Source organism: Heloderma suspectum, chromosome W, assembly GCF_057233095.1.
Source record: "Heloderma suspectum isolate Gila_16-S chromosome W, 16-S_ref, whole genome shotgun sequence".
NCBI lineage: Eukaryota > Metazoa > Chordata > Lepidosauria > Squamata > Helodermatidae > Heloderma > Heloderma suspectum.
The window spans coordinates 15,720,688-15,742,714 of record NC_139475.1 but is presented as its reverse complement, the minus strand read 5'-3'; positions in this window follow the sequence as shown (position 1 = coordinate 15,742,714).

The following is a 22,027-nucleotide window of genomic DNA, read 5'->3' as shown; positions in this document are numbered from 1 at the left end:
CTACCCTAATCCTACCCCTACCCCTTCCCATAACCCTAACCGTAGCCCTGACCCTAATGCTAACCCTGGCCCTAACACTAACCCTAACCCTCACCCTAACCCTAGTCCTGACCCTCACCCTAACCCCAACCGTAACCCTAACCCGATCTCTAACCCTAACCATAGCCCTTGCCCTAACCCTTGCCCTAGCCCTAGCCCTAGCCCGAGCCCTAACCCTCACCCTCACCCTAACCCTAACCCTAACCCTAACCCTAACCCTAACCATAGCCCTTCCCTAACCCTTGCCCTAGCCCTAGCCCTAGCCCTAACCCTAACCCTAACCCAAGCCCTACCCCTAGCCCTAACCCTAGCCCTTACCGTAGCCCTAGCAGTAACCCTAGCCCTACCCTGAACACTAACCCTAACCCAAACCCTAACCCTAACCCTAACCCTAACTCTAACCTTAACCCTAACCCTAACCCTAACCCTAACCCTAACCCTAACCCTAACCCTCGACCTAACCCTAGCCCTAACCCTAATCCTAACGCTAACCATAACCCTAACCCTAACAAAAAACCATATCCCTAAACCTAACTCTCACCCTAACACTAGCCTTAGCCCTAACCCTCTCACTAACTGTAACCCTAACCCTAATCCTAGCCTAAACTCTATCCCTAGCCCTAACCCTAACCCAACACCTACCACTAACCCTAACGCTAACCCAAACCCTAACCAGAACCAGAACCGTAACCCTAACCCTAACCCGAGCCCTAAACCTAACCCTAGCCCTAACCCTAACCCTAAGCCTAACCCTAGCGCTAACCCTAACCCTAACCCTAAACGTAACTATAGCCTTAACCCAAACCCTAGGCCTAGACCTAACCCTACCCCTACCCCTACCCCTAAACCAAACTGTAACCCTAAACTAAAACTGAACCCTAACCCTAACCCTAGCCCTAGCTCTAGTTCTAAACCTAGCCCTAACCCTGACCCTAGCCCTAGCCCTAACCCTAGACCTTACCCTAACTCAAAGCCTACCACTAACCCTAACACAAACCCTAACGATAACCGTAGACCTAACCCTAATGCTAACCCTAGCCCTAACACTAACCAGAACCCTCACCCTAACCCTAGCCCTCACCCTATACCTAACCCGAACCCTAAACCTTAACCCTAACCCTAACCCTAGCCCAAAGCGTCACCCTAACGATAACCCTAACCCTAGACCTAACCCTAACCCTAACCCTAACCCTAAACCTCACCCTAGCCCTTACCCTAACCCTAACCCTAACCCTTACCCTAACCCTAACCCTAACCCTAACCCTAACCCTAACCCTAACCCAAACAGTATCCCTAACCCTAACCATAACCCTAGGCTTAGCCCTAACCCTCTCACTTACAATAACCCTAACCCTAACCCTAGCCCCAACCCTGACCCTAGCCCTAACCCTAACCCAACCCCTACCACTAACCCTAACCCTAACCCAAACCCTAACCATAACCGTAACCCTAACCCTAACCCGAGCCCTAAACCTAACCCTATCCCTAACCCTAAACGTAACCCTAGCGCTAACCCTAATGCTAACCCTAGCCCTAAGACTAGCCCTAGCCCTAATCCTAACCTTAACCCTAACCCTAACCCGAACCCTAGCCCTAACCCGAACCCTAGCCCTAACCGTAACCCTAACCCTAACCCTAGCCCTAGCCCTATCCCTATCCCTAGGCCTAGCCCGAGCCTTAACCCTAAACCTAACCCTAGCCCAGACCCTATCCCTAAACCTATCCCTACCCCTAAACCTAACCCTAGCCCTAACCCTAACCCTAACCCTAACCCTACCCCTAACCCTAACCCTAGCCCTAGCGCTAACCCTAACCCTAACCCTACCCCTAACCCTAACACTAGCCCTAGCGCTAACCCTAACGCTAACCCTAACCCTAGCCCTAGCCCTACCTTTAACCCTAGCCCTAGCCCTAGCCCTAGCCCTAAACCTAACCCCAACCCCAACCCTAACCCTAACCCTAACCCGAACCGAACCCGAACTCAAACCCTAACCCCAACCCCAACCACAACACAACACCAACCGCAACCACAACCGTAACCCTAACCCTAACCCTAACCCTAACCTCAACCACAACCCTAGCCCTAACTCTAACCCTAACCCTAACCCTAACCGTAACCCTAACCGTAACCCCAAACCTAACCCTAGCCCTACCCTAACATTAACCCTAACCCTAGCCATAGCCTTAATCCTCACCCTAACCCTAACCCTAACCCAAACCCTAACCCAAACCCTAGCCCTAACCCTAACCCAAAGCCTACCACTAAACCTAACCAAAACCCTAACCATAATCATAAACCTAACCCTAACCCTAGCCCTAATCCTAATGATAACCCTAGCCCTAACCCTAACCCTAAAACTAACCCTCACCCTAAACCTAGGCCTCACCCTAACCCCAACCCTAACCCTAACCCTCACCAAGCCCTAACCCTAGCCCTAAGCCTAGCCCTAACCGTAGCCCTAGCCCTAGCCCTAACCCTAACCCTAAGCCTAACCCTAAACCTAACTCTAACGCTAACCCTAACCCCAGCCCTAACCCTAATGGTAACCCTAGCCGTGACACTCACACTCACCCTCACCCTAACCATAGCCCTCACACCAACCCTAACCTTAACCCTAACAATAGCCCTTGACCTAACCCTTGCCCTAGCCCTAGCCCTATCCCTATCCCTAGTCCTAGCCCTAGCCCTAACCCGAACCCTAACCCTAACCATAACCATAACCACAACCCTAACCCTAAGCCTAACCCTAACCCTAAACCTAACCCTAACCCTAACCCAAGCCCTAACCCTAGCCCTAACCCTAGCCCTATCTGTAGCCCTATCTGTAGCCCTAACCCTAGCCCTATCCCTAGCCCTAGCCCTAACCCTAACCCTAACCCTAACCCTAACCCTAAACCTAACCCTAGCCCTAACCCTAACCCTAACCATAACCCTAACCCTAACCCTAACCCTAACCCTAAGCCTAACCCAAACAGTATCCCTAACCCTAACCCTGACCCTAACCCTAGGCTTAGCCCTAACCCTCTCACTTACCATAACCCTAACCCTAACCCTAGCCCAAACCCTGACCCTAGCCCTAACCCTAACCCAACCCCTACCACTAACCCTAACCCTAACCCAAACCCTAACCATAACAGTAACCCTAACCCTAACCCGAGCCCTAAACCTAACCCTATCCCTAACCCTAAACGTAACCCTAGCATTAACCCTAACGCTAAGCCTAAGCCTAAACCTAACCTTAGCCCTAATTCTAACCCTAGGCCTAGCCCTAACCCTAGCCCTAGCCCTACCCTACCCCTACCCCTAACTAAAACTGTAACCCTAAACTGAACCTGAACCCTAACGCTAGCCCTAACTCTAGCTCTAACGCGTGTCCTAACCCTTACCCTAGCCGTAGCCCTAGCGCTAACACTAGCCCTAGCCCTAATCCTAACCCTAACCCTAACCCAAACCCTAGCCCTAACCCTAACCCTAATCCAAACCGTATCCCTAAACCTAAGCCTAACCCTAACCCTAGCCCTAGCCCTAGCCCTAACCCTAACCCTAACACTAATTCTAACCCTATCCGGAACCCGAACCCAAACTCAAACCCTAACCCCAACCCCAACCACAACACAACACCAACCACAACCCCAACCGTAACCCTAACCCTAACCTCAACCCCAACCCCAGCCCTAACCCTAACCCTAACCCTAAACCTAACCCTAGCCCTAACCCTAACTCTAACCCAAATCCTAAACCTAACCCAAACCCTAACCCTAGCCATAACCCTAACCCTAACCTTAGCCCAATCCCTAACCCTAGACCTAACCCTAACCCAAAGCCTACCACAAACCCTAACCCAAAACCTAACCATAACCATAGCCCTAACCCTGACCCTAACTGTAGCCCTAACCCTAATGCTAACCCTAGCCCTAACACTAACCCTAACCCTCACCCTAACCCTAGCCCTCACCCTAACCCTGACCCTAACCCTAACCCTAAAAATAACCCTAACCATAGCCCTTGCCGTAACCCTTGCCGTAGCCCTAACCCTAGCCCTAACCCTAGCCATAACGGTAGCCCTAGCCCTAACCCTAGCCCTAGCCCGAACCCTAACCCTAACCCTAACCCTAACACTAACCCTAACCCTAACCCTAACCCTAACCCTAACCCTAACCATAACCCTAACCCTAGACCTAACCATAACCCTAACCCTAACCCTAACCCTAACCCTAACCCTAGCCCTAACCCTAACCCTAACCCAAACCATATCCCTAAACCTAAGCCTAACCCTAACACTCGCCTTAGCCCTAACCCTCTCACTAACTGTAACCTAACCCTAATCCTAGCCTAAACTCTATCCCTAGCCCTAACCCAACACCTACCACTAACCGTAACGCTAACCCAAACCCTAACCAGAACCAGAACCGTAACCCTAAACCTAACCCGAGCCCTAAACCTAACCCTAGCCCTAACCCTAACCCTAAGCCTAACCCTAGCGCTAACCCTAACCCTAACCCTAACTATAGCCTTAACCCTAACCCTAGCCCTAGCCCTAGCTTTAACCCTAGCCCTAGCCCTAGCCCTAAACCTAACCCCAACCGCAACCCTAACCCTAACCCAAACCATAAACCTACCCCAAACCCTAACCCTAACCCTAACCCGAACCGAACCCGAACTCAAACCCTAACCCCAACCCCAACCCTAGCCCTAACTCTAACCCTAACCCTAACCCTAACCATAACCCTAACCGTAACCCCAAACCTAACCCTAGCCCTAGCCCTAACATTAACCCTAACCCTTGCCCTAACCCTAGACCTTACCCTAACCCAAAGCCTACCACTAACCCTAATATAAACCCTAACCATAACCGTAGCCCTAACCCTAATGCTTACCCTAGCCCTAACAATAACCAGAACCCTCACCCTAACCCTAGCCCTCACCCTATACCTAACCCTAACCCTAACCCTAACCCTAAACCTTGCCCTAGCCGAAGCCCTAGCCATAGCCCTAACCCTAACACTAGCCCTAGCCTTAGCCCTAACCCTTGTCCGAGCCCTAACCCTAACCATAGCCGTAACCCCAACCCTACCCTAATCCTACCCCTACCCCTACCCGTAACCCTAACCGTAGCCCTGACCCTAATGCTAACCCTGGCCCTAACACTAACCCTAACCCTCACCCTAACCCTAGTCCTGACCCTCACCCTAACCCCAACCGTAACCCTAACCCGAACTCTAACCCTAACCATAGCCCTTGCCCTAACCCTTGCCCTAGCCCTAGCCCTAGCCCTAACCCTAAACCTAACCCAAGCCCTAACCCTAGCCCTAACCGTAGGCCTAACCGTAGCCCTAGCAGTAACCCTAGCCCTAGCCCTAGCCCGAACACTAACCCTAACCCTAACCCAACCCCTACCACTAACCCTAACCCTAACCCAAACCCTAACCAGAACCGTAACCCTAAACATAACACTAACCCGAGCACTAAACCTGAACCTAGCCCTTACCCTAACCATAACCCTAACCCTAGCGCTAATCCTAACTCTAACGCTAACCCTAAACCTAACCCTAGCCCTAACCCTAACCCTAGGCCTAGCCGTAACCATACCCCTACCCCTACCCCTGCCCCTAACCCAAACTGTAACCCTACACTGAACCTGAACCTGAACCTGAACCCTAACCCTAGTCCTAGCTCTAGCTCTAACCCTAGCCCTAACCGTTACCTAGCCCTAGCCCTAGCCCTAACCCTAGCCCTAATCCTAGCCCGAACCCTAACCCTAACCCTAGCCCTAGCCCTAAACCTAACCCTAGCCCTAACCCTAACCCTAACCCTAACCCTAACCCTAACCCTAACCCTAACCCTAGCCCTTGCCCTAACACTAACACTAACACTAACACTAACACTAACACTAACCCTATCCCTATCCCTATCCCTATCCCTATCCCTATCCCTATCCCTATCCCAAGCCCTAGCCCTAGCTCTAACACTACAACTAACCCTAGCCCTACCCCTAAACCTGCCCCTAAGTCTAACCCTAACCCTACACCTAAACCTAACCCTAACACTAACACTAACCCTAACACTAACCCTAGCCCTAGCCCTAGCCCTAGCCCTAGCCCTAACCCTAACACAAACCCTAGCCCTAGCCCTCGCCCTAAACCTAACCCTAACCCTAACCCTAACCCTAACCCTAACCCTAACCCTAACCCTAGCCCTAGCCCTAACCCTACCCTAAACCTAACCTGAACTCTAGCCCTAACCCTTGCCCTAACTCTAACCCTAACCCTAACCCTAACCATAGCCGTAACCCTAACCCTACCCTAATCCTACCCCTACCCCTACCCCTAACCCTAACCGTAGCCCTGACCCTAATGCTAACCCTGGCCCTAACACTAACCCTAACCCTCACCCTAAACCTAGCCCTGACCCTCACCCTAACCCCAACCCTAACCCTAACCCTAACCCTAACTCTAATCCTAAGCATAGCCCTTGCCCTAACCCTTGCCCTAGCCCTAGCCCTAACCCTAACCCTAACCCTAACCCTAACCCTAACCCTAAACCTAACCATAGCCCTTGCCTAACCCTTGCCCTAGCCCTAGCCCTAGCCCTAACCCTAACCCAAGCCCTAACCCTAGCCCTAACCCTAGCCCTAACCTTAGCCCTAACTGTAGCCCTAGCAGTAACCCTAGCCCTAGCCCGAACACTAACCCTAACCCTAACACAAACCCTAACCCTAACCCTAACTCTAACCTTAACCCTAACCCTAACCTTAACCCTAACCCTAACCCTCGACCTAACCCTAGCCCTAACCCTAATCCTAACGCTAACCATAACCCTAACCCTAACAAAAAACCGTATCCCTAAACCTAAATCTCACCCTCACACTAGCCTTAGCCCTAACCCTCTCAATAACTGTAACCTAACCCTAATCCTAGCCTAAACTCTATCCCTAGCCCTAACCCTAACCCAACACCTACCACTAACTGTAACGCTAACCCAAACCCTAACCAGAACCAGAACCGTAACCCTAAACCTAACCCGAGCCCTAAACCTAACCCTAGCCCTAACCCTAGCCCTAACCCTAACCCTAAGCCTAACCCTAGCGCTAACCCTAACCCTAACCCTAAACCTAACTATAGCCTTAACCCTAACCCTAGGCCTAGACCTAACCCTACCCCTACCCCTACCCCTAAACCAAACTGTAACCCTAAACTGAAACTGAACCCTAACCCTAACCCTAGCCCTAGCTCTAGTTCTAAACCTAGCCCTAAACCTAACCCTAGCCCTAGCCCTAACCCTAGACCTTACCCTAACCCAAAGCCTACCACTAACCCTAATACAAACCCTCACCCTAACCTCAGCCCTCACCCTATACCTAACCCTAACCCTAACCCTAACCCTTGCCCTAGCCCAAGCCCTAGCCATAGCCCTAACCCTAACACTAGCCCTAGCCTTAGCCCTAACCCTTGTCCGAGCCCTAACCCTACCATAGCCGTAACCCTAACCCTACCCTAATCCTACCCCTACCCCTTCCCATAACCCTAACCGTAGCCCTGACCCTAATGCTAACCCTGGCCCTAACACTAACCCTAACCCTCACCCTAACCCTAGTCCTGACCCTCACCCTAACCCCAACCGTAACCCTAACCCGATCTCTAACCCTAACCATAGCCCTTGCCCTAACCCTTGCCCTAGCCCTAGCCCTAGCCTGAGCCCTAACCCTCACCCTCACCCTAACCCTAACCCTAACCCTAACCCTAACCCTAACCCTAAACATAGCCCTTCCCTAACCCTTGCCCTAGCCCTAGCCCTAGCCCTAACCCTAACCCTAACCCAAGCCCTACCCCTAGCCCTAACCCTAGCCCTTACCGTAGCCCTAGCAGTAACCCTAGCCCTACCCTGAACACTAACCCTAACCCAAACCCTAACCCTAACCCTAACCCTAACTCTAACCTTAACCCTAACCCTAACCCTAACCCTAACCCTAACCCTCGACCTAACCCTAGCCCTAACCCTAATCCTAACGCTAACCATAACCCTAACCCTAACAAAAAACCATATCCCTAAACCTAACTCTCACCCTAACACTAGCCTTAGCCCTAACCCTCTCACTAACTGTAACCCTAACCCTAATCCTAGCCTAAACTCTATCCCTAGCCCTAACCCTAACCCAACACCTACCACTAACCCTAACGCTAACCCAAACCCTAACCAGAACCAGAACCGTAACCCTAACCCTAACCCGAGCCCTAAACCTAACCCTAGCCCTAACCCTAACCCTAAGCCTAACCCTAGCGCTAACCCTAACCCTAACCCTAAACCTAACTATAGCCTTAACCCAAACCCTAGGCCTAGACCTAACCCTACCCCTACCCCTACCCCTAAACCAAACTGTAACCCTAAACTAAAACTGAACCCTAACCCTAACCCTAGCCCTAGCTCTAGTTCTAAACCTAGCCCTAACCCTGACCCTAGCCCTAGCCCTAACCCTAGACCTTACCCTAACTCAAAGCCTACCACTAACCCTAACACAAACCCTAACGATAACCGTAGACCTAACCCTAATGCTAACCCTAGCCCTAACACTAACCAGAACCCTCACCCTACCCTAGCCCTCACCCTATACCTAACCCGAACCCTAAACCTTAACCCTAACCCTAACACTAGCCCAAAGCGTCACCCTAACGATAACCCTAACCCTAGACCTAACCCTAACCCTAACCCTAACCCTAAACCTCACCCTAGCCCTAACCCTAACCCTAACCCTAACCCTTACCCTAACCCTAACCCTAACCCTAACCCTAACCCTAACCCTAACCCAAACAGTATCCCTAACCCTAACCATAACCCTAGGCTTAGCCCTAACCCTCTCACTTACAATAACCCTAACCCTAACCCTAGCCCCAACCCTGACCCTAGCCCTAACCCTAACCCAACCCCTACCACTAACCCTAACCCTAACCCAAACCCTAACCATAACCGTAACCCTAACCCTAACCCGAGCCCTAAACCTAACCCTATCCCTAACCCTAAACGTAACCCTAGCGCTAACCCTAACGCTAACCCTAACCCTAAACCTAACCTTAGCCCTAATTCTAACCCTAGGCCTAGCCCTAACCCTAGCCCTAGCCCTACCCTACCCCTACCCCTAACTCAAACTGTAACCCTAAACTGAACCTGAACCCTAACGCTAGCCCTAACTCTAGCTCTAACGCATGTCCTAACAGTTACCCAGCCCTAGCCCTAGCCCTAAGACTAGCCCTAGCCCTAATCCTAACCTTAACCCTAACCCTAACCCGAACCCTAGCCCTAACCCGAACCCTAGCCCTAACCGTAACCCTAACCCTAACCCTAGCCCTAGCCCTAGCCCTAGCCCTAGCCCTATCCCTAGCCCTAGCCCGAGCCTTAACCCTAAACCTAACCCTAGCCCAGACCCTATCCCTAAACCTATCCCTACCCCTAAACCTAACCCTAGCCCTAACCCTAACCCTAACCCTACCCCTAACCCTAACCCTAGCCCTAGCGCTAACCCTAACCCTAACCCTACCCCTAACCCTAACACTAGCCCTAGCGCTAACCCTAACGCTATCCCTAACCCTAGCCCTAGCCCTAGCTTTAACCCTAGCCCTAGCCCTAGCCCTAGCCCTAGCCCTAAACCTAACCCCAACCCCAACCCTAACCCTAACCCTAACCCGAACCGAACCCGAACTCAAACCCTAACCCCAACCCCAACCACAACACAACACCAACCGCAACCACAACCGTAACCCTAACCCTAACCCTAACCCTAACCTCAACCACAACCCTAGCCCTAACTCTAACCCTAACCCTAACCCTAACCGTAACCCTAACCGTAACCCCAAACCTAACCCTAGCCCTACCCTAACATTAACCCTAACCCTAGCCATAGCCTTAATCCTCACCCTAACCCTAACCCTAACCCAAACCCTAACCCAAACCCTAGCCCTAACCCTAACACAAAGCCTACCACTAAACCTAACGAAAACCCTAACCATAATCATAAACCTAACCCTAACCCTAGCCCTAATCCTAATGATAACCCTAGCCCTAACCCTAACCCCAAAACTAACCCTCACCCTAAACCTAGGCCTCACCCTAACCCCAACCCTAACCCTAACCCTCACCAAGCCCTAACCCTAGCCCTAAGCCTAGCCCTAACCGTAGCCCTAGCCCTAGCCCTAACCCTAACCCTAAGCCTAACCCTAAACCTAACTCTAACGCTAACCCTAACCCCAGCCCTAACCCTAATGGTAACCCTAGCCGTGACACTCACACTCACCCTCACCCTAACCATAGCCCTCACACCAACCCTAACCTTAACCCTAACAATAGCCCTTGACCTAACCCTTGCCCTAGCCCTAGCCCTATCCCTATCCCTAGTCCTAGCCCTAACCCGAACCCTAACCCTAACCATAACCATAACCACAACCCTAACCCTAAGCCTAACCCTAACCCTAAACCTAACCCTAACCCAAGCCCTAACCCTAGCCCTAACCCTAGCCCTATCTGTAGCCCTATCTGTAGCCCTAACCCTAGCCCTATCCCTAGCCCTAGCCCTAACCCTAACCCTAACCCTAACCCTAACCCTAAACCTAACCCTAGCCCTAACCCTAACCCTAACCATAACCCTAACCCTAACCCTAACCCTAACCCTAACCCTAACCCTAAGCCTAACCCAAACAGTATCCCTAACCCTAACCCTGACCCTAACCCTAGGCTTAGCCCTAACCCTCTCACTTACCATAACCCTAACCCTAACCCTAGCCCTAACCCTAACCCAACCCCTACCACTAACCCTAACCCTAACCCAAACCCTAACCATAACAGTAACCCTAACCCTAACCCGAGCCCTAAACCTAACCCTATCCCTAACCCTAAACGTAACCCTAGCATTAACCCTAACGCTAAGCCTAAGCCTAAACCTAACCTTAGCCCTAATTCTAACCCTAGGCCTAGCCCTAATCCTAGCCCTAGCCCTACCCTACCCCTACCCCTAACTCAAACTGTAACCCTAAACTGAACCTGAACCCTAACGCTAGCCCTAACTCTAGCTCTAACGCGTGTCCTAACCCTTACCCTAGCCGTAGCCCTAGCGCTAACACTAGCCCTAGCCCTAATCCTAACCCTAACCCTAACCCAAACCCTAGCCCTAACCCTAACCCTAATCCAAACCGTATCCCTAAACCTAAGCCTAACCCTAACACTAGCCCTAGCCCTAGCCCTAACCCTAACCCTAACACTAATTCTAACCCTATCCGGAACCCGAACCCAAACTCAAACCCTAACCCCAACCCCAACCACAACACAACACCAACCACAACCCCAACCGTAACCCTAACCCTAACCTCAACCCCAACCCCAGCCCTAACCCTAACCCTAACCCTAAACCTAACCCTAGCCCTAACCCTAACTCTAACCCAAATCCTAAACCTAACCCAAACCCTAACCCTAGCCATAACCCTAACCCTAACCTTAGCCCAAACCCTAACCCTAGACCTAACCCTAACCCAAAGCCTACCACAAACCCTAACCCAAAACCTAACCATAACCATAGCCCTAACCCTGACCCTAACCGTAGCCCTAACCCTAATGCTAACCCTAGCCCTAACACTAACCCTAACCCTCACCCTAACCCTAGCCCTCACCCTAACCCTGACCCTAACCCTAACCCTAAAAATAACCCTAACCATAGCCCTTGCCGTAACCCTTGCCGTAGCCCTAACCCTAGCCCTAACCCTAGCCGTAACCGTAGCCCTAGCCCTAACCCTAGCCCTAGCCCGAACCCTAACCCTAACCCTAACCCTAACCCTAACACTAACCCTAACCCTAACCCTAACCCTAACCCTAACCCTAACCATAACCCTAACCCTAGACCTAACCATAACCCTAACCCTAACCCTAACCCTAACCCTAGCCCTAACCCTAAGCCTAACCCAAACCATATCCCTAAACCTAAGCCTAACCCTAACACTAGCCTTAGCCCTAACCCTCTCACTAACTGTAACCTAACCCTAATCCTAGCCTAAACTCTATCCCTAGCCCTAACCCAACACCTACCACTAACCGTAACGCTAACCCAAACCCTAACCAGAACCAGAACCGTAACCCTAAACCTAACCCGAGCCCTAAACCTAACCCTAGCCCTAACCCTAACCCTAAGCCTAACCCTAGCGCTAACCCTAACCCTAACCCTAACTATAGCCTTAACCCTAACCCTAGCCCTAGCCCTAGCTTTAACCCTAGCCCTAGCCCTAAACCTAACCCCAACCGCAACCCTAACCCTAACCCAAACCATAAACCTACCCCAAACCCTAACCCTAACCCTAACCCGAACCGAACCCGAACTCAAACCCTAACCCCAACCCCAACCCTAGCCCTAACTCTAACCCTAACCCTAACCCTAACCATAACCCTAACCGTAACCCCAAACCTAACCCTAGCCCTAGCCCTAACATTAACCCTAACCCTTGCCCTAACCCTAGACCTTACCCTAACCCAAAGCCTACCACTAACCCTAATATAAACCCTAACCATAACCGTAGCCCTAACCCTAATGCTTACCCTAGCCCTAACAATAACCAGAACCCTCACCCTAACCCTAGCCCTCACCCTATACCTAACCCTAACCCTAACCCTAACCCTAAACCTTGCCCTAGCCGAAGCCCTAGCCATAGCCCTAACCCTAACACTAGCCCTAGCCTTAGCCCTAACCCTTGTCCGAGCCCTAACCCTAACCATAGCCGTAACCCCAACCCTACCCTAATCCTACCCCTACCCCTACCCGTAACCCTAACCGTAGCCCTGACCCTAATGCTAACCCTGGCCCTAACACTAACCCTAACCCTCACCCTAACCCTAGTCCTGACCCTCACCCTAACCCCAACCGTAACCCTAACCCGAACTCTAACCCTAACCATAGCCCTTGCCCTAACCCTTGCCCTAGCCCTAGCCCTAGCCCTAACCCTAAACCTAACCCAAGCCCTAACCCTAGCCCTAACCGTAGGCCTAACCGTAGCCCTAGCAGTAACCCTAGCCCTAGCCCTAGCCCGAACACTAACCCTAACCCTAACCCAACCCCTACCACTAACCCTAACCCTAACCCAAACCCTAACCAGAACCGTAACCCTAAACATAACACTAACCCGAGGCCTAAACCTGAACCTAGCCCTAACCCTAACCATAACCCTAACCCTAGCGCTAATCCTAACTCTAACGCTAACCCTAAACCTAACCCTAGCCCTAACCATAACCCTAGGCCTAGCCGTAACCATACCCCTACCCCTACCCCTGCCCCTAACCCAAACTGTAAACCTAAACTGAACCTGAACCTGAACCCTAACCCTAGTCCTAGCTCTAGCTCTAACCCTAGCCCTAACCGTTACCTAGCCCGAGCCCTAGCCCTAACCCTAGCCCTAATCCTAGCCCGAACCCTAACCCTAACCCTAGCCCTAGCCCTAACCCTAACCCTAGCCCTAATCCTAACCCTAACCCTAACCCTAACCCTAACCCTAACCCTAACCCTAGCCCTAGCCCTAACACTAACACTAACCCTATCCCTATCCCTATCCCTATCCCTATCCCAAGCCCTAGCCCTAGCTCTAACACTACAACTAACCCTAGCCCTACCCCTAAACCTGCCCCTAAGTCTAACCCTAACCCTACACCTAAACCTAACCCTAACCCTAACACTAACCCTAACACTAACCCTAGCCCTAGCCCTAGCCCTAACCCTAACACAAACCCTAGCCCTAGCCCTCGCCCTAAACCTAACCCTAACCCTAACCCTAACCCTAGCCCTAGCCCTAACCCTACCCTAAACCTAACCTGAAGTCTAGCCCTAACCCTTGCCCTAACTCTAACCCTAACCCTAACCCTAACCCTAACCATAGCCGTAACCCTAACCCTACCCTAATCCTACCCCTACCCCTACCCCTAACCCTAACCGTAGCCCTGACCCTAATGCTAACCCTGGCCCTAACACTAACCCTAACCCTCACCCTAACCCTAGCCCTGACCCTCACCCTAACCCCAACCCTAACCCTAACCCTAACCCTACCTCTAACCCTAAGCATAGCCCTTGCCCTAACCCTTGCCCTAGCCCTAGCCCGAGCCCTAGCCCTAGCCCTAACCCTCACCCTCAACCTCACCCTCACCCTAACCCTAACCCTAACCCTAACCCTAACCATAGCCCTTGCCCTAACCCTTGCCCTAGCCCTAGCCCTAACCCTCACCCTAACCCTAACCCTAACCCTAACCATAGCCCTTGCCTAACCCTTGCCCTAGCCCTAGCCCTAGCCCTAGCCCTAACCCTAACCCAAGCCCTAACCCTAGCCCTAACCCTAGCCCTAACCTTAGCCCTAACTGTAGCCCTAGCAGTAACCCTATCCCTAGCCCGAACACTAACCCTAACCCTAACACAAACCCTAACCCTAACCCTAACTCTAACCTTAACCCTAACCCTAACCTTAACCCTAACCCTAACCCTCGACCTAACCCTAGCCCTAACCCTAATCCTAACGCTAACCATAACCCTAACCCTAACAAAAAACCGTATCCCTAAACCTAAATCTCACCCTAACACTAGCCTTAGCCCTAACCCTCTCACTAACTGTAACCTAACCCTAATCCTAGCCTAAACTCTATCCCTAGCCCTAACCCTAACCCAACACCTACCACTAACCGTAACGCTAACCCAAACCCTAACCAGAACCAGAACCGTAACCCTAGACCTAACCCGAGCCCTAAACCTAACCCTAGCCCTAACCCTAAACCTAAGCCTAACCCTAGCGCTAACCCTAACCCTAACCCTAAACCTAACTATAGCCTTAACCCTAAGCCTAGGCCTAGACCTAACCCTACCCCTACCCCTACCCCTAAACCAAACTGTAACCCTAAACTGAAACTGAACACTAACCCTAACCCTAGCCCTAGCTCTAGTTCTAAACCTAGCCCTAACCCTTACCCTAGCCCTAGCCCTAACCCTAGACCTTTCCCTAACCCAAAGCCTACCACTAACCCTAATACAAACCCTAACCATAACCGTAGCCCTAACCCTAATGCTTACCCTAGCCCTAACACTAACCAGAACCCTCACCCTAACCCTAGCCCTCACCCTATACCTAACCCTAACCCTAACCCTAACCCTTGCCCTAGCCCAAGCTCTAGCCATAGCCCTAACCCTAACACTAGCCCTAGCCTTAGCCCTAACCCTTGTCCGAGCCCTAACCCTAACCATAGCCGTAACCCTAACCCTACCCTAATCCTACCCCTACCCCTTCCCATAACCCTAACCGTAGCCCTGACCCTAATGCTAACCCTGGCCCTAACACTAACCCTAACCCTCACCCTAACCCTAGTCCTGACCCTCACCCTAACCCCAACCGTAACCCTAACCCGATCTCTAACCCTAACCATAGCCCTTGCCCTAACCCTTGCCCTAGCCCTAGCCCTAGCCCTAGCCCGAGCCCTAACCCTCACCCTAACCCTCACCCTAACCCTAACCCTAACCATAGCCCTTGCCCTAACCCTTGCCCTAGCCCTAGCCCTAGCCCTAACCCTAACCCTAACCCAAGCCCTACCCCTAGCCCTAACCCTAGCCCTTACCGTAGCCCTAGCAGTAACCCTAGCCCTAGCCTGAACACTAACCCTAACCCAAACCCTAACCCTAACCCTAAACCTAACTCTAACCTTAACCCTAACCCTAACCCTAACCCTAACCCTAACCCTCGACCTAACCCTAGCCCTAACCCTAATCCTAACGCTAACCATAACCCTAACCCTAACAAAAAACCATATCCCTAAACCTAACTCTCACCCTAACACTAGCCTTAGCCCTAACCCTCTCACTAACTGTAACCCTAACCCTAATCCTAGCCTAAACTCTATCCCTAGCCCTAACCCTAACCCAACACCTACCACTAACCCTAACGCTAACCCAAACCCTAACCAGAACCAGAACCGTAACCCTAACCCTAACCCGAGCCCTAAACCTAACCCTAGCGCTAACCCTAACCCTAAGCCTAACCCTAGCGCTAACCCTAACCCTAACCCTAAACCTAACTATAGCCTTAACCCAAACCCTAGGCCTAGACCTAACCCTACCCCTACCCCTACCCCTAAACCAAACTGTAACCCTAAAGTAAAACTGAACCCTAACCCTAACCCTAGCCCTAGCTCTAGTTCTAAACCTAGCCCTAACCCTGACCCTAGCCCTAGCCCTAACCCTAGACCTTACCCTAACTCAAAGCCTACCACTAACCCTAACACAAACCCTAACCATAACCGTAGACCTAACCCTAATGCTAACCCTAGCCCTAACACTAACCAGAACCCTCACCCTAACCCTAGCCCTCACCCTATACCTAACCCGAACCCTAAACCTTAACCCTAACCCTAACCCTAACCTAAGCCCTATCCCTAGCCCTAACGCTAGCCCTATACGTAGCCCTAGCCCTAGCCCTAGCCCTAACCCTAGCCCTAGCCCGAACCCGAACCCGAACCCTAACCCTAACCCTAACCCTAACCCTAACCCTAGCCCAAAGCATCACCCTAACGATAACCCTAACCCTAGACCTAACCCTAACCCTAACCCTAAACCTCACCCTAGCCCTAACCCTAACCCTAACCCTAACTCTAACCCTAAGCATAGCCCTTGCCCTAACCCTTGCCCTAGCCCTAGCCCTAACCCTCACCCTAACCCTAACCCTAACCCTAACCCTAACCCTAACCCTAACCATAGCCCTTGCCTAACCCTTGCCCTAGCCCTAGCCCTAGCCCTAACCCTAACCCAAGCCCTAACCCTAGCCCTAACCCTAGCCCTAACCCTAGCCCTAACCTTAGCCCTAACTGTAGCCCTAGCAGTAACCCTAGCCCTAGCCCGAACACTAACCCTAACCCTAACTCTAACCTTAACCCTAACCCTAACCTTAACCCTAACCCTAACCCTCGACCTAACCCTAGCCCTAACCCTAATCCTAAGGCTAACCATAACCCTAACCCTAACAAAAAACCGTATCCCTAAACCTAAATCTCACCCTAACACTAGCCTTAGCCCTAACCCTCTCACTAACTGTAACCTAACCCTAATCCTAGCCTAAACTCTATCCCTAGCCCTAACCCTAACCCAACACCTACCACTAACCGTAACGCTAACCCAAACCCTAACCAGAACCAGAACCGTAACCCTAAACCTAACCCGAGCCCTAAACCTAACCCTAGCCCTAACCGTAACCCTAAGCCTAACCCTAGCGCTAACCCTAACCCTACCCTAATCCTACCCCGACCCCTTCCCATAAACCTAACCGTAGCCCTGACCCTAATGGTAACCCTGGCCCTAACACTAACCCTAACCCTCACCCTAACCCTAGTCCTGACACTCACCCTAACCCCAACCGTAACCCTAACCCGATCTCTAACCCTAATCATAGCCCTTGCCCTAACCCTTGCCCTAACCCTTGCCCTAACCCTTGCCCTAGCCCTAGCCCTAGCCCTAGCCCTAGCCCTAACCCTCACCCTAACCCTAACCCTAACCCTAACCATAGCCCTTGCCCTAACCCTTGCCCTAGCCCTAGCCCTAAAACTAACCCTAACCCAAGCCCTAATCCTAGCCCTAACCCTAGCCCTAACCGTAGCCCTAGCAGTAATCCTAGCCCTAGCCCGAACACTAACCCTAACCCTAACCCAAACCCTAACGCTAACCCTAACTCTAACCTTAACCCTAACCCTAACCCTAACCCTAACCCTAACCCTAACCCTAACCCTAACCCTCGACCTAACCCTAGCCCTAACCCTAATCCTAACGCTAACCATAACCCTAACCCTAACAAAAAACCATATCCCTAAACCTAAATCTCACCCTAACACTAGCCTTAGCCCTAACCCTCTCACTAACTGTAACCCTAAACCTAATCCTAGCCTAAACTCTATCCCTAGCCCTAACCCTAACCCAACACCTACCACTAACCCTAACGCTAACCCAAACCCTAACCAAAACCGTAACCCTAACCCTAACCCGAGCCCTAAACCTAACCCTAGCCCTAACCCTAACCCTAAGCCTAACCCTAGCGCTAACCCTAACCCTAACCCTAAACCTAACTTTAGCCTTAACCCTAACCCTAGGCCTAGACCTAACCCTACCCCTACCCCTACCCATAAACCAAACTGTAACCCTAAACTAAAACTGAACCCTAACCCTAACCTTAGCCCTAGCTCTAGTTCTACCCCTAGCCCTAACCCTTACCCTAGCCCAAGCCCTAACCCTAGACCTTACCCTAACTCAAAGCCTACCACTAACCCTAACACAAATCCTAACCATAACGGTAGCCCTAACCTTAATGCTAACCCTAGCCCTAACACTAACCAGAACCCTCAACCTAACCCTAGCCCTCACCCTATACCTAACCCGAACCCTAACCCTAACCCTAACCCTAACCTAAGCCCTAACCCTAGCCCTAACCCTAGCCCTATCCGTAGCCCTAGCCCTAGCCCTAACCCTAGCCCTAGCCCTAACCCTAGACCTTACCCTAACTCAAAGCCTACCACTAACCCTAACACAAACCCTAACCATAACCGTAGCCCTAACCCTAATGCTAACCCTAGCCCTAACACTAACCAGAACCCTCACCCTAGCCCTAGCCCTAGCCCTAACCCTAGCCCTAGCCCGAACCCTAAGCCTAAGCCTAAGCCTAAGCCTAACCCTAACCCTAGCCCAAAGCGTCACCCTAACGATAACCCTAACCCTAGAGCTAACCCTAACCCTAACCCTAACCCTAAACATCACCCTAGCCCTAACCCTAACCCTAACCCTTACCCTAACCCTAACCCTAACCCAAACAGTATCCCTAACCCTAAGCATAACCCTAGGCTTAGCCCTAACCCTCTCACTTACAATAACCCTAACCCTAACCCAAACCCTAACCATAACAGTAACCCTAACCCTAACCCGAGCCCTAAACCTAACCCTATCCCTAACCCTAAACGTAACCCTAGCATTAACCCTAACGCTAAGCCTAAGCCTAAACCTAACCTTAGCCCTAATTCTAACCCTAGGCCTAGCCCTAACCCTAGCCCTAGCCCTACCCTACCCCTACCCCTAACTCAAACTGTAACCCTAAACTGAACCTGAACCCTAACGCTAGCCCTAACTCTAGCTCTAACGCGTGTCCTAACCCTTACCCTAGCCGTAGCCCTAGCGCTAACACTAGCCCTAGCCCTAATCCTAACCCTAACCCTAACCCAAACCCTAGCCCTAACCCTACCCCTAATCCAAACCGTATCCCTAAACCTAAGCCTAACCCTAACCCTAGCCCTAGCCCTAGCCCTAACCCTAACCCTAACACTAATTCTAACCCTATCCGGAACCCGAACCCAAACTCAAACCCTAACCCCAACCCCAACCACAACACAACACCAACCACAACCCCAACCGTAACCCTAACCCTAACCTCAACCCCAACCCCAGCCCTAACCCTAACCCTAACCCTAAACCTAACCCTAGCCCTAACCCTAACTCTAACCCAAATCCTAAACCTAACCCAAACCCTAACCCTAGCCATAACCCTAACCCTAACCTTAGCCCAAACCCTAACCCTAGACCTAACCCTAACCCAAAGCCTACCACAAACCGTAACCCAAAACCTAACCATAAACATAGCCCTAACCCTGACCCTAACCGTAGCCCTAACCCTAATGCTAACCCTAGCCCTAACACTAACCCTAACCCTCACCCTAACCCTAGCCCTCACCCTAACCCTGACCCTAACCCTAACCCTAAAAATAACCCTAACCATAGCCCTTGCCGTAACCCTTGCCGTAGCCCTAACCCTAGCCCTAACCCTAGCCCTAGCCCGAACCCTAACCCTAACCCTAACCCTAACACTAACCCTAACCCTAACCCTAACCCTAACCCTAACCCTAACCATAACCCTAACCCTAGACCTAACCATAACCCTAACCCTAACCCTAACCCTAACCCTAACCCTAACCCTAGCCCTAACCCTAACCCTAACCCAAACCATATCCCTAAACCTAAGCCTAAACCTAACACTAGCCTTAGCCCTAACCCTCTCACTAACTGTAACCTAACCCTAATCCTAGCCTAAACTCTATCCCTAGCCCTAACCCAACACCTACCACTAACCGTAACGCTAACCCAAACCCTAACCAGAACCAGAACCGTAACCCTAAACCTAACCCGAGCCCTAAACCTAACCCTAGCCCTAACCCTAACCCTAAGCCTAACCCTAGCGCTAACCCTAACCCTAACCCTAACTATAGCCTTAACCCTAACCCTAGCCCTAGCCCTAGCTTTAACCCTAGCCCTAGCCCTAGCCCTAAACCTAACCCCAACCGCAACCCTAACCCTAACCCAAACCATAAACCTACCCCAAACCCTAACCCTAACCCTAACCCGAACCGAACCCGAACTCAAACCCTAACCCCAACCCCAACCCTAGCCCTAACTCTAACCCTAACCCTAACCCTAACCATAACCCTAACCGTAACCCCAAACCTAACCCTAGCCCTAACCCTAACATTAACCCTAACCCTTGCCCTAACCCTAGACCTTACCCTAACCCAAAGCCTACCACTAACCCTAATATAAACCTAACCATAACCGTAGCCCTAACCCTAATGCTTACCCTAGCCCTAACAATAACCAGAACCCTCACCCTAACCCTAGCCCTCACCCTATACCTAACCCTAACCCTAACCCTAACCCTAAACCTTGCCCTAGCCGAAGCCCTAGCCATAGCCCTAACCCTAACACTAGCCCTAGCCTTAGCCCTAACCCTTGTCCGAGCCCTAACCCTAACCATAGCCGTAACCCCAACCCTACCCTAATCCTACCCCTACCCCTACCCGTAACCCTAACCGTAGCCCTGACCCTAATGCTAACCCTGGCCCTAACACTAACCCTAACCCTCACCCTAACCCTAGTCCTGACCCTAACCCTAAGCCCAACCGTAACCCTAACCCGAACTCTAACCCTAACCATAGCCCTTGCCCTAACCCTTGCCCTAGCCCTAGCCCTAGCCCTAACCCTAAACCTAACCCAAGCCCTAACCCTAGCCCTAACCGTAGGCCTAACCGTAGCCCTAGCAGTAACCCTAGCCCTAGCCCTAGCCCGAACACTAACCCTAACCCTAACCCAACCCCTACCACTAACCCTAACCCTAACCCAAACCCTAACCAGAACCGTAACCCTAAACATAACACTAACCCGAGCCCTAAACCTGAACCTAGCCCTAACCCTAACCATAACCCTAACCCTAGCGCTAATCCTAACTCTAACGCTAACCCTAAACCTAACCCTAGCCCTAACCATAACCCTAGGCCTAGCCGTAACCATACCCCTACCCCTACCCCTGCCCCTAACCCAAACTGTAAACCTAAACTGAACCTGAACCTGAACCCTAACCCTAGTCCTAGCTCTAGCTCTAACCCTAGCCCTAACCGTTACCTAGCCCGAGCCCTAGCCCTAACCCTAGCCCTAATCCTAGCCCGAACCCTAACCCTAACCCTAGCCCTAGCCCTAACCCTACCCTAAACCTAACCTGAAGTCTAGCCCTAACCCTTGCCCTAACTCTAACCCTAACCCTAACCCTAACCCTAACCATAGCCGTAACCCTAACCCTACCCTAATCCTACCCCTACCCCTACCCCTAACCCTAACCGTAGCCCTGACCCTAATGCTAACCCTGGCCCTAACACTAACCCTAACCCTCACCCTAACCCTAGCCCTGACCCTCACCCTAACCCCAACCCTAACCCTAACCCTAACCCTACCTCTAACCCTAAGCATAGCCCTTGCCCTAACCCTTGCCCTAGCCCTAGCCCGAGCCCTAGCCCTAGCCCTAACCCTCACCCTCAACCTCACCCTCACCCTAACCCTAACCCTAACCCTAACCCTAACCATAGCCCTTGCCCTAACCCTTGCCCTAGCCCTAGCCCTAACCCTCACCCTAACCCTAACCCTAACCCTAA